Here is a 14,053-nt window from a genome sequence, read left to right as displayed (position 1 = left end):
TAAATGTTCATGACTTTAGAGCTATGAGGTCTATGCAGCTTTGTGTACTGCTGGTAATTTTGGCATCCATTGACTTTGGTCATTTGAGCATTTAAGTTTCAAAGTTAACAATGCTACTCTTGAGGGCTCGTTGGTAATGGGATCATTTAAAATCAGGTCCCTCATGGAGGGTTATTGTTGCGTTATTGTAAGCGTATGTTCTCAGACACTCAAATGGTCAAAGGACCATTTGGAATTCAGTCTCTGGTAATTTGTATATTAGCAAGCAGCTGGTGATCTAGAGTATATTTAGTTCCGTGTATCTATTATTCAGCGTCATGGGCCCTGTTACTAGGAGTGAGTTTATGCTTATTGCTGCAGGGTTGTCCTAATTGCTTCACAGCTATGTGCTATCAGTGCATTGAAAGCTTGGTTCATAAAAAAACCTAGGCTACATTTAGCTGCAGGCACGTATTGATTTTTAGGGCATTGAACAGCTTGATTATAGAGGTCAAATTTGGTTTTAGGGATCAAGGGGAGGAGACTGCTTGCAGTTTAAAAAAAGATATTGCTATATTAAAAGTTTATGTCCAATCTCCCCTCTCCTCCCTCCTGAATGATATTTTTCATGATTCATATTTTTCTTTGTCAAATCAGATCATTCATTCAGAAACTGGACCCAACTGAAGTTCATGGAGTCCCACAAATTCACTGTTTTCTGTGTTTATAATTTGCATATAGCCTTTCTATTATACAGTAAGGAGAGTGCAGGCTCAGGAGCTGCGTTCTTGGCATCAGCAGTGGATATTACCTCTAACTTACAGCGGAGACCATACTGCAATGGCTGGGATTGGACATTGAGATCTCTGTGACTTGATGGGTTACCATGACAACAAAGAGCCAAATACAGGCTATGTGCTTGCCAATCCCCTGTCCAGAACACAGGCGCAGATGCCTCCCACCCTGCACGTGTCGTTGCCCATGTGCAACCACAATCAGTAACCAAGTACACTTCCTTGTCCAAGTCAAGCATTCAGCTGTACCTACCACAGGCCTTGGAATGCAAGCAAAAATATGAAGCCACACAACTACAGGCCCAAACACTAAACAGCCATATTGCAAGACTCCTTGCACTGGAAACTGTCAAATCAGCAAGGGCTATATGTGGGTGTAATTATGACCAGTAGGGAGGAGTTGACCAGGCTGACTCTTCTAAAATTGAGCAAGGGCGGGATTTCCTTCAATTTTGTAAGCCCTACGAATGACAGCAAGCCAATGTAAATGCAGCCCAAGTGTTCTTTTTTGGAAGTTGTCTTAAAGTCAGTGCATCACCATCCAAGCCAAATTTGTTCTGGAAATGATGACCTACTCCTCCTGATTCTGCAAAAAGTACATCATTTCCCTTCCCACATACTATACCACCTTACACGGGGACAAAGAGGAAGGTGGAGATGAAAGTGCAGGTTCCTTCATCAGGTGGGGGGGCATACTCGTTGGTGACGTCACTGGCACAGGGCCCCTCATAGAACACAAAAGTGTCTCTGCCGGTGGGAGGCGCCACCCACTGTCAAACACACCGCTGTACTATGAGGGGCCCTGTGCCAGTGCCAATGCCAATGAGTGGGCCCCCACTGCTTGCTCAGGATCACAGCACTTCCAAAGTTGAAATACTTACCTCTCCCTGCTCCACCGCCATGACGAATTCTGCGTTTCCTGGGCCCACGAAAAACTTGAGCCAGCTCTACCCCCCACAACTTTAGCCAAATGACCCCAAGTTTTCAATGCCTAACAATTATTCTAAAGTAAATTAAGATTGACAAGCTTCAGTAATAAGAATTGATGTTTTTGGCATTAAAATGGGCACTGTAGGTGTTTTCCTGTCCTCCACTCTGCTGACTTTGATTCCCCATTGACTTGCATTGGATTTCGTGTTTCAGTCGGCCCCCGACTTTACGCAATAATCAGCCGATTTCACCCGCCCCGACTTTTGACAAAGTTGGGTTTCGCGAAACCCGACTCGATCCTAAAAAAGTAAAAGTCGCTCAACTCTAATCTGGAGTAATGATCCACAATGGTCAGAGCATATACATAGCCTGACCGGCTTGGAATTAGCTTCATGTGGTCTAAGGGCACCAGTTCAAGTGGCTGTTTGGTGACTATGGGCTGTAGGGAAGCCCTCAGGCTATCACAGTCCTTTCTACGCAGGTTGCACGGGCCACACTATCGGCACCACTTTTCAATGGCTTTTCTCATGCCAATCCAGTAGAACCTTCCACGGAGTAGGATCTCCAACTTCTTACATCCAAAGTGTCCTGCTCCATCGTGGTATGCTTTCAAGACCATTAGCGCATCTTGTCTCGGGACCATATCTGCCAGACCAACTCGTGAGTGTGTGGGTCAATATTCCTCCGGCACAGCTTACCAAAGTAGATAAACAATTTGTCCTTCTCCTTCAACAGCTGTTGAGTCTCTTGTGGAGCATCTGGACCAGGGTGTGAATCTGCTTGTGTTAGCAGCTCTTTTACCAGATGGACTGCTGGGTCACTATCCTGCGTTTCTGCCCATCCATGATGGGGTAATGGATTTGCGTGGTTTCTCACTTGTCTTTACACTTGTTCTTCACATAATGAGAATGCTGAGTCGCCCCAGGGCAATGGAAAGCTGGAAACTTAATCTCTTCAAGTGCTTCCGGACCTTCTACCGCTTCTGGTAAGTTGGCCATACCGGACAGCGCATTGGCATTTGCATACTTGTGCCCTGCACGGTACTTGATGGTGAATTCATAGTTGGACATTCGGGCCATCCATCGCTGCTCCAATGCACCTAGTTTTGCCATCTCCAGCTGGGTCAGTGGATTGTTGTCCATGAAGAAAGTGAATCTTGCTGAGGCCAGATAGTGCTTGAACAGCTCTGTTACCGGCCAGACTATGGTGAGGAACTCCAGCTTGTAGGAACTCTAGTTTTCGGGGTTCCTTTCCGTGGGACGAAGCTTTCTGCTGGTGTAGGCAAATACTCTTTCCTTGCCTTTCTGCACCTGGTACAGCACTGCTTCCAATCCCACATTGCTGGCATCCATGTACAGAACAATTGGTTGGTCATAGTCAGAGTAAACCAGTACCTCATCTTCCGTGAGAGGCAACTTCAACAGTGTGAAGGATCCTTCCAGTCTGTCGTTCCATTCCAACTGAGTATTCTTACTTTTGATCTTCTTGGATTGGCCCACTAACATGTCTTGAAGTGGTGCGGCTATCTTGGTGAAGTCTTTGATAAATCTTCAGTAGTAGCCTACCAACCCGAGGAACTGTCGGACTTCGTAATCAGGGACTGGCTGAAACCTAGCAACATCCATGGTGACCTTGTCATTGTATGACTCCACACTTTTGGCGCTTGCCACATGGCCCAGGTACTGCACTTTGGGCTTTAACAGGTGACACTTAGATGGCTTTACCTTCAGGCCAAAGTTAGACAGAGCTTCAAACACCTTGGCCAGGTCCTTCAGGTTTTCTTCATATGTCTGGGTGAAGACGATGACATCATCCAGGAACAGGACGGTTTCAAAATTCTTGTGTCCGAGACAGCACTCATCATCCTCTGGAATGCTCCTGGTGCATTGCACAGTCTGAACAACATGTAGCTGAATTCAGAGTGGCCCATCGGTGTTGTGAAAGCTGTATTTTCTTTATCCACCTCTGTCACGGGAACCTGCCAGTACCCACTGGTGAGATCCAAAGTGGAAAAGTAGTTAGCAGAATTTAAAGCAGCTAATGACTCTTCTATTCTGGGCAACGGGTATGCATCTTTATGTGTAATGCTCTTTATCTGCCTGTAATCAACACACATCCTCATTGTACCATCCATTTTCCTGGCGAGAACTAATGGAGCTGCTCAGGGGCTACAACTATCTCTGATTACCCCAGCCTCCTTCATCTCTCGTAACATACTCTTGGCACACTGGTAGTGAGCTGGAGGTACAAGCCTATACCTCATTTTGATGGGCGGATGACTTCCCGTTGGGATATGATGTTGAACCCCTTTTACCTGCCCAAAATCTAGTGGGTGTTTGCTGAATACTAGTGTTTAGAGTTGAGCGACTTTCATTTTTTTAAGATCGAGTCGGGTTTTGTGAAACCCGATTTTGTCCAGAGTCGAGTCGAGTGCAGTCGGCCGATTATCGCTAAAAGTCGGGGATCGACCGAAACACGAAACCCAATGCAAGTCAATGGGGAAGCATAGTCGGCAGTGAGTGGAGGCCAGGAAAACACCTACAGTGCCCATTTTAATGCCAAAAACATCCATTCTTGTTTCTGAAGCTTGTCAATCTTAATTAACTTTATAATAATAGTTGGGCATAGGGAATTGGGGGTCATTTGGCAAAAGTTGTGGGGGGAGTAGGGCCGGCTCAAGTTTTTCGTGGGCCCAGGAAATGCGGACTACGTCACGGCGGTGTTGCAGGGAAAGGTAAGTATTTCAACGTTGCAAGTGCTGTGATCCTGAGCAAGCAGGGGGGGCCCACTCGTTCGCATTGGCACTGGCACAGGGCCCCTCAAAGTACAGCGATGTGTGTTTGCATGGCGGGGGCGCCTCCCACCAGCAGCGACACTTTTGCGTACTCTGAGGGGCCCTGTGCCAGTGACGTCGCCAACGAGTATGCCCCCCCACCTGATGAAGGAACCTGCACTTTCATCTGCACCTTCCTCTCTGTCCCTGTGTAAGGTGGTATAACATGCGGGAAGGGGAACCTTACTTTCAGCAGGGTCAGATTCTGGCTGTGTAGAGTATAAGGGGAATGTAGTGGTCTAGGTCAATGTACCAGCAGACTCATCTAGCAGTGGCTGGGCAATGGGCAGGATGAGGAGGAAACAGATATAGGGCCAAAGAATAAAGTAGGCTAAATGCAGTTCAAAATTGGTAACAGGACTAAACAGGCGGCATTGCTTTGTTCAGTGGAGTAGCAAACCCAAGAGCAGCAGACACTGTTTCAAGGGCATAACCACACTAGTAGGCCAAATGCAGTTTAATATCTGATAGTATAGGGCGAAAGCCAGAATGTGGAAGCTCAGCTTTGTTCAGTTGAGGACAACACCAGGCAGGGGCAGACAGACACCTTTAGTAGGCCGGAACAGCCAATTGCATTTTTAAAAATGGTAATTTGGAACTGAAGGTTGAAGCTCAGCTTTATTCAGTTGAGGACAACACCAGGCAGGGGCAGACAGACACCTTTAGTAGGCCGGAACAGCCAATGGCATTTTTAAAAATGGTAATTTGGAACTGAAGGTTGAAGCTCAGCTTTATTCAGTTGAGGACAACACCAGGCAGGGGCAGACATTCACCTTTAGTAGGCCGGAACAGCCAATTGCATTTTTAAAAATGGTAATTTGGAACAGAAGGTTGAAGCTCAGCTTTATTCAGTTGAGGACAACACCAGGCAGGGGCAGACAGACACCTTTAGTAGGCCGGAACAGCCAATTTTTTAAAAAAACAGCAGTTAGTAAGAGGCAGAAGGTAGAAGCTCAGCTTTATTCAGTTGAGGACAACACCAGGCAGGGGCAGACAGACACCTTTAGTAGGCCGGAACAGCCAATGGCATTTTTAAAAATGGTAATTTGGAACTGAAGGTTGAAGCTCAGCTTTATTCAGTTGAGGACAACACCAGGCAGGGGCAGACATTCACCTTTAGTAGGCCGGAACAGCCAATTGCATTTTTAAAAATGGTAATTTGGAACAGAAGGTTGAGGCTCAGCTTTATTCAGTTGAGGACAACACCAGGCAGGGGCAGACAGACACCTTTAGTAGGCCGGAACAGCCAATTGCATTTTTAAAAATGGTAATTTGGAACAGAAGGTTGAAGCTCAGCTTTATTCAGTTGAGGACAACACCAGGCAGGGGCAGACAGACACCTTTAGTAGGCCGGAACAGCCAATTTTTAAAAAAAACAGCAGTTAGTAAGAGGCAGAAGGTAGAAGCTCAGCTTTATTCAGTTGAGGACAACACCAGGCAGGGGCAGACAGACACCTGTCATGATCTCTGCAGGCAGAGATCATAGCAAGCCTATAGAGGGACAAGCTCTCGGAAGATGGAACTATACTGACCATGAACTAAGCCTGCCGCGCAACTAGAAATAGCCAGGTAGCATTTCCTATTTATCGCTAGATGCCCAGCTCTGGCCTAAGACCTAAATAGCTAGCAGAGGGAAATATAAGACCTGGCTCACCTCTAGAGAAATATTCCAAAGAAGACAGTAGCCCCCCACATATAATGACGGTGAGTTCAGATGAAACAACAAACGCAGCAGGAAAATAGTCTTAGCAAATTTGAGGTCCGCTTACTAGATAGCAGAAGACAGATAGTATACTTTCATGGTCAGCAGAAAAACACTAACAAAACACCATCCAGAGATTACCTTAAACTCTGGCATTAACTCATAACGCCAGAGTAGCAATCCCTGATCAACGAGAGCTTTCCAGACACAGTAACAAAACTTCAGCTGTGAACTGGAACAAATAGGCAAAACAAAACATGGACAAAAGTCCAACTTATCTAGTAGTTGTCTAGAAGCAGGAACAAGCACTGAGAGGCATCAGATAACATTGTTGACCGGCAAGAAACCACCAGAGAAATGAGCTTAAATAGCGACACCCACTACTGATGGAACCAGGTGAAACAGGAAAGAGGATGACAAGTCCAATTCCACAAGCGGCCACCGGGGGAGCCCAGAATCCAAATTCACAACAGTACCCCCCCCTCAAGGAGGGGGCACCGAACCCTCACCAGATCCACCAGGGCGACCAGGATGAGCCCTATGGAAGGCACGAACAAGATCAGAAGCATGAACATCAGATGCATTGACCCAAGAATTATCCTCCTGGCCGTAACCCTTCCAGTTGACCAGATACTGGAGTTTCCGTCTGGAAACACGAGAGTCCAAAATTTTCTCCACAACGTACTCCAACTCACCCTCAACCAACACCGGAGCAGGAGGCTCAACTGAAGGTACAACAGGTACCTCATACCTGCGCAATAACGACCGATGAAAAACGTTATGAATGGAAAAGGACGCAGGGAGGTCCAAACGGAAAGAAACAGGATTAAGAATCTCCAATATTCTATAAGGGCCGATGAACCGAGGTTTAAACTTAGGAGAAGAGACCCTCATAGGGACAAAACGAGAAGACAACCACACTAAATCTCCAACACAAAGCCGAGAACCAACACGACGATGACGGTTGGCAAAACGCTGAGTCTTCTCCTGGGACAACTTCAAATTGTCCATAACCTGCCCCCAGATGTGATGCAATCTCTCCACCACCGCATCCACTCCAGGACAATCCGAGGATTCCACCTGACCGGAGGAAAATCGAGGGTGAAACCCCGAATTACAGAAAAACGGGGACACCAAGGTGGAAGAACTGGCCCGATTATTGAGGGCGAACTCTGCCAATGGCAAAAAAGCAACCCAATCATCCTGGTCAGCAGAGACAAAACACCTCAGATATGTCTCAAGGGTCTGATTAGTCCGCTCGGTCTGGCCATTAGTCTGAGGGTGAAAAGCAGATGAAAAAGACAAATCTATGCCCATCCTAGCACAGAATGCCCGCCAAAATCTAGACACAAATTGGGTACCTCTGTCAGAAACAATATTCTCAGGAATACCGTGCAATCGGACAACATTCTGAAAAAACAGAGGAACCAACTCAGAAGAAGAAGGCAACTTGGGCAGAGGAACCAAATGGACCATTTTAGAGAAACGGTCACAGACCACCCAGATGACAGACATCTTCTGGGAAACAGGCAGATCTGAAATAAAATCCATCGAGATGTGTGTCCAAGGCCTCTTAGGAATAGGCAAGGGCAACAGCAGTCCGCTAGCCCGAGAACTACAAGACTTGGCCCGAGCACAAACGTCACATGACTGCACAAAGACTCGCACATCTCGTGACAGGGAAGGCCACCAGAAGGATCTTGCCACCAAATCCCTGGTACCAAAAATTCCGGGATGACCTGCCAATGCAGAAGAATGTACCTCAGAGATGACTCTGCTGGTCCAATCATCCGGAACAAACAGTCTATCAGGCGGACAACGATCCGGTCTATCCGCCTGAAACTCTTGCAAGGACCGCCGCAGATCAGGAGAAACGGCCGACAAAATTACTCCCTCCCTAAGGATACCTGTGGGTTCAGAATTACCAGGAGAGTCCGGGTCAAAACTCCTAGAAAGGGCATCTGCCTTAACATTCTTAGAACCCGGTAGGTATGACACCACAAAATTAAAGCGAGAAAAAAATAAAGACCAGCGCGCCTGTCTAGGATTCAGGCGTCTGGCAGTCTCAAGATAAATCAAATTTTTGTGGTCAGTCAATACCACCACCTGATGCCTAGCCCCCTCGAGCCAATGGCGCCACTCCTCAAACGCCCACTTCATGGCCAAAAGCTCCCGATTCCCAACATCATAATTCCGCTCTGCGGGCGAAAATTTGCGAGAAAAGAAGGCACAAGGCCTAATGACGGAGCAGTCGGAACCTTTCTGCGACAACACTGCCCCAGCTCCGATCTCCGAAGCGTCAACCTCAACCTGAAAAGGCAGATTCACATCAGGCTGACGCAACACAGGGGCAGAGGCAAAACGGCGCTTAAGCTCCTGAAAGGCCTCTACAGCATGAGGGGACCAATTAGCAACATCAGCGCCTTGTCTGGTCAAATCAGTCAGTGGTTTAACGACATCCGAAAAACCAGCAATAAATCGGCGGTAAAAGTTGGCAAAGCCCAAAAATCTCTGAAGACCCTTAAGAGAGGAGGGCTGAGTCCAGTCACAAATAGCTTGCACCTTGACGGGATCCATCTCAATGGAAGAGGGAGAAAAAATATACCCCAAAAAGGAAATTTTCTGGACCCCAAAAACGCACTTAGACCCCTTCACACATAAAGAATTAGACCGCAGAACCTGAAAAACTCTCCTGACCTGCTGGACATGAGAGTCCCAGTCATCAGAAAAAATCAGAATATCATCCAGATATATTATCATAAATTTATCCAGAAAATCGCGGAAAATATCATGCATAAAAGACTGGAAAACTGAAGGGGCATTAGAAAGACCAAAAGGCATGACCAAATACTCAAAGTGGCCCTCGGGCGTATTAAATGCGGTCTTCCACTCATCCCCCTGCCTGATCCGCACCAAATTATACGCCCCACGAAGATCAATTTTAGAGAACCACTTAGCACCCTCTATACGAGCAAACAAATCAGTAAGCAATGGCAATGGGTATTGATACTTAACAGTGATCTTATTCAGAAGCCGATAATCAATACATGGTCTCAAAGAGCCGTCTTTTTTTGAGACAAAGAAAAACCCAGCTCCCAAGGGAGAAGAAGATGGACGAATATGTCCCTTTTCCAAAGACTCCTTTATATATTCCCGCATAGCAGCATGTTCCGGCACAGACAAATTAAACAAACGACCCTTTGGATATTTACAACCCGGTATCAAATCTATGGCACAATCGCACTCACGGTGCGGAGGTAACGACCCAAGCTTGGGTTCGTCAAAGACGTCTTGATAATCAGAGAGGAACTCAGGGACTTCAGAGGGAATGGACGACGAAATAGAAACCAAAGGTACGTCCCCATGAATACCCTTACATCCCCAGCTCAACACAGACATTGCTCTCCAGTCCAAGACTGGGTTGTGAGACTGCAACCATGGCAATCCCAGTACCAAATCGTCATGTAAATTATACAGCACCAGGAAACGAATAATCTCCTGGTGATCCGGATTGATACGCATGGTTACTTGTGTCCAGTATTGTGGTTTATTATTAGCCAATGGGGTGGAGTCAATCCCCTTCAGAGGAATAAGAGTCTCCAAAGGCTCTAAATCAAAACCACAACGATTGGCAAAGGACCAATCCATAAGACTCAGAGCGGCGCCAGAGTCAACATAGGCGTCCGTGGCAATGGATGACAAAGAGCAAATCAGGGTTACAGACAAAATAAACTTAGACTGAATGGTGCCAATGGAAACAGACTTATCAAGCTTCTTTGTACGCCTAGAGCATGCCGATAAAACATGAGTAGAATCCCCACAATAGAAACACAATCCATTCTTCCGTCTAAAATTCTGTCGCTCGCTCCTGGACAGAATTCTATCACACTGCATACTTTCTGGCGTCTTTTCCATAGACACCGCCAGATGGTGCACCGGTTTGCGCTCCCGCAGACGCCTATCAATCTGAATAGCCATTGTCATGGACTCATTCAGACCTGCAGGCAAAGGGAACCCCACCATAACATCCTTAACGGCATCAGAGAGACCTTCTCTGAAAGTTGCCGCCAAGGCGCACTCATTCCACTGAGTAAGCACAGACCATTTACGGAATTTTTGGCAGAAAACTTCAGCTTCGTCTTGCCCCTGAGATAGTGCCATCAAAGTTTTTTCTGCCTGAAGTTCCAAATGAGGTTCCTCATAAAGCAAGCCCAAGGCCAGAAAAAACGCATCCACATCGCGTAACGCAGGATCCCCTGCTGGCAATGAGAAGGCCCAATCTTGAGGGTCACCCCTGAGCAAGGAAATCACAATCCTAACCTGCTGAGCAGGGTCTCCAGCTGAACGAGACTTCAGGGACAAATAAAGCTTACAATTATTTCGGAAATTCTGGAAGCTAGCTCTATTCCCTGTGAAGAACTCCGGCAAAGGAATTCTCGGCTCAGATACCGGAGCATGTACCACAAAATCTTGTAAATTTTGTACTTTCGTGATGAGATTATTCAAACCCGCAGTTACACTCTGGAGATCCATTATTGTCAGGTGCACACAGAGCATACAGAGATTAGGAGGAGAGAGAGAAAAAAGACTGCAGCAAGGCAGACTGGAGGGAAAAAAAAAAAAATTCCAGCAGACTTCTTATAACTCTCCTTTCTCAACCTGGGTCTTTAACACTTTATTGGCCGGTCAAACTGTCATGATCTCTGCAGGCAGAGATCATAGCAAGCCTATAGAGGGACAAGCTCTCGGAAGATGGAACTATACTGACCATGAACTAAGCCTGCCGCGCAACTAGAAATAGCCAGGTAGCATTTCCTATTTATCGCTAGATGCCCAGCTCTGGCCTAAGACCTAAATAGCTAGCAGAGGGAAATATAAGACCTGGCTCACCTCTAGAGAAATATTCCAAAGAAGACAGTAGCCCCCCACATATAATGACGGTGAGTTCAGATGAAACAACAAACGCAGCAGGAAAATAGTCTTAGCAAATTTGAGGTCCGCTTACTAGATAGCAGAAGACAGATAGTATACTTTCATGGTCAGCAGAAAAACACTAACAAAACACCATCCAGAGATTACCTTAAACTCTGGCATTAACTCATAACGCCAGAGTAGCAATCCCTGATCAACGAGAGCTTTCCAGACACAGTAACAAAACTTCAGCTGTGAACTGGAACAAATAGGCAAAACAAAACATGGACAAAAGTCCAACTTATCTAGTAGTTGTCTAGAAGCAGGAACAAGCACTGAGAGGCATCAGATAACATTGTTGACCGGCAAGAAACCACCAGAGAAATGAGCTTAAATAGCGACACCCACTACTGATGGAACCAGGTGAAACAGGAAAGAGGATGACAAGTCCAATTCCACAAGCGGCCACCGGGGGAGCCCAGAATCCAAATTCACAACAGACACCTTTAGTAGGCCGGAACAGCCAATGGCATTTTTAAAAATGGTAATTTGGAACTGAAGGTTGAAGCTCAGCTTTATTCAGTTGAGGACAACACCAGGCAGGGGCAGACATTCACCTTTAGTAGGCCGGAACAGCCAATTGCATTTTTAAAAATGGTAATTTGGAACAGAAGGTTGAGGCTCAGCTTTATTCAGTTGAGGACAACACCAGGCAGGGGCAGACAGACACCTTTAGTAGGCCGGAACAGCCAATTGCATTTTTAAAAATGGTAATTTGGAACAGAAGGTTGAAGCTCAGCTTTATTCAGTTGAGGACAACACCAGGCAGGGGCAGACAGACACCTTTAGTAGGCCGGAACAGCCAATGGCATTTTTAAAAATGGTAATTTGGAACTGAAGGTTGAAGCTCAGCTTTATTCAGTTGAGGACAACACCAGGCAGGGGCAGACATTCACCTTTAGTAGGCCGGAACAGCCAATTGCATTTTTAAAAATGGTAATTTGGAACAGAAGGTTGAGGCTCAGCTTTATTCAGTTGAGGACAACACCAGGCAGGGGCAGACAGACACCTTTAGTAGGCCGGAACAGCCAATTGCATTTTTAAAAATGGTAATTTGGAACAGAAGGTTGAAGCTCAGCTTTATTCAGTTGAGGACAACACCAGGCAGGGGCAGACAGACACCTTTAGTAGGCCGGAACAGCCAATTTTTTAAAAAAACAGCAGTTAGTAAGAGGCAGAAGGTAGAAGCTCAGCTTTATTCAGTTGAGGACAACACCAGGCAGGGGCAGACAGACACCTTTAGTAGGCCGGAACAGCCAATGGCATTTTTAAAAATGGTAATTTGGAACTGAAGGTTGAAGCTCAGCTTTATTCAGTTGAGGACAACACCAGGCAGGGGCAGACATTCACCTTTAGTAGGCCGGAACAGCCAATTGCATTTTTAAAAATGGTAATTTGGAACAGAAGGTTGAGGCTCAGCTTTATTCAGTTGAGGACAACACCAGGCAGGGGCAGACAGACACCTTTAGTAGGCCGGAACAGCCAATTGCATTTTTAAAAATGGTAATTTGGAACAGAAGGTTGAAGCTCAGCTTTATTCAGTTGAGGACAACACCAGGCAGGGGCAGACAGACACCTTTAGTAGGCCGGAACAGCCAATGGCATTTTTAAAAATGGTAATTTGGAACTGAAGGTTGAAGCTCAGCTTTATTCAGTTGAGGACAACACCAGGCAGGGGCAGACATTCACATTTAGTAGGCCGGAACAGCCAATTGCATTTTTAAAAATGGTAATTTGGAACAGAAGGTTGAGGCTCAGCTTTATTCAGTTGAGGACAACACCAGGCAGGGGCAGACAGACACCTTTAGTAGGCCGGAACAGCCAATTGCATTTTTAAAAATGGTAATTTGGAACAGAAGGTTGAAGCTCAGCTTTATTCAGTTGAGGACAACACCAGGCAGGGGCAGACAGACACCTTTAGTAGGCCGGAACAGCCAATTGCTTTTTTAAAAATGGTAATTTGGAACTGAAGGTTGAAGCTCAGCTTTATTCAGTTGCAGCTTCTTGGCAATAATATAAAGAAGACGAGACAGGACAACACTCGTTGGATGCCATATCTGTGTTTTCACTGGAAAAAAAACTGTCAGTTAACTACTTGTAGGAGAAAGTTTTTGTAGCTGGAGGCCACTTTTTGTATTGTACCAGTTTTCTGTTGTATGTTTGGAACTGAAGGTTGAAGCTCAGCTTTATTCAGTTGAGGACAACACCAGGCAGGGGCAGACACTAGGGTTGAGCGACTTTCATTTTTTTAAGATCGAGTAGGGTTTTGGGAAACCCGATTTTGTCCAGAGTCGAGTCGAGTGCAGTCGGCCGATTATCGCTAAAAGTCGGGGATCGACCGAAACACGAAACCCAATGCAAGTCAATGGGGAAGCATAGTCGGCAGTGAGTGGAGGCCAGGAAAACACCTACAGTGCCCATTTTAATGCCAAAAACATCCATTCTTGTTTCTGAAGCTTGCCAATCTTAATTAACTGTATAATAATAGTTGGGCATAGGGAATTGGGGGAAAGTTGTGGGGGGAGTAGGGCTGGCTCAAGTTTTTCGTGGGCCCAGGAAATGCGGACTACGTCACGGCGGTGTTGCAGGGAAAGGTAAGTATTTAAAAGTTGCAAGTGCTGTGATCCTGAGCAAGCAGGGGGGGGCCCACTCGTTCGCATTGCCACTGGCACAGGGCCCCTCAAAGTACGGCGGTGTGTTTGCATGGCGGGGGCGCCTCCCACCAGCAGCGACACTTTTGCGTACTCTGAGGGGCCCTGTGCCAGTGACGTCGCCAACGAGTATGTCCCCCCACCTGATGAAGGAACCTGCACTTTCATCTGCACCTTCCTCTTTGTCCCTGTG

Source organism: Ranitomeya variabilis, chromosome 5 (genome assembly GCF_051348905.1).
Source record: "Ranitomeya variabilis isolate aRanVar5 chromosome 5, aRanVar5.hap1, whole genome shotgun sequence".
Lineage (NCBI taxonomy): Eukaryota > Metazoa > Chordata > Amphibia > Anura > Dendrobatidae > Ranitomeya > Ranitomeya variabilis.
This window is presented reverse-complemented; position numbering follows the sequence as displayed.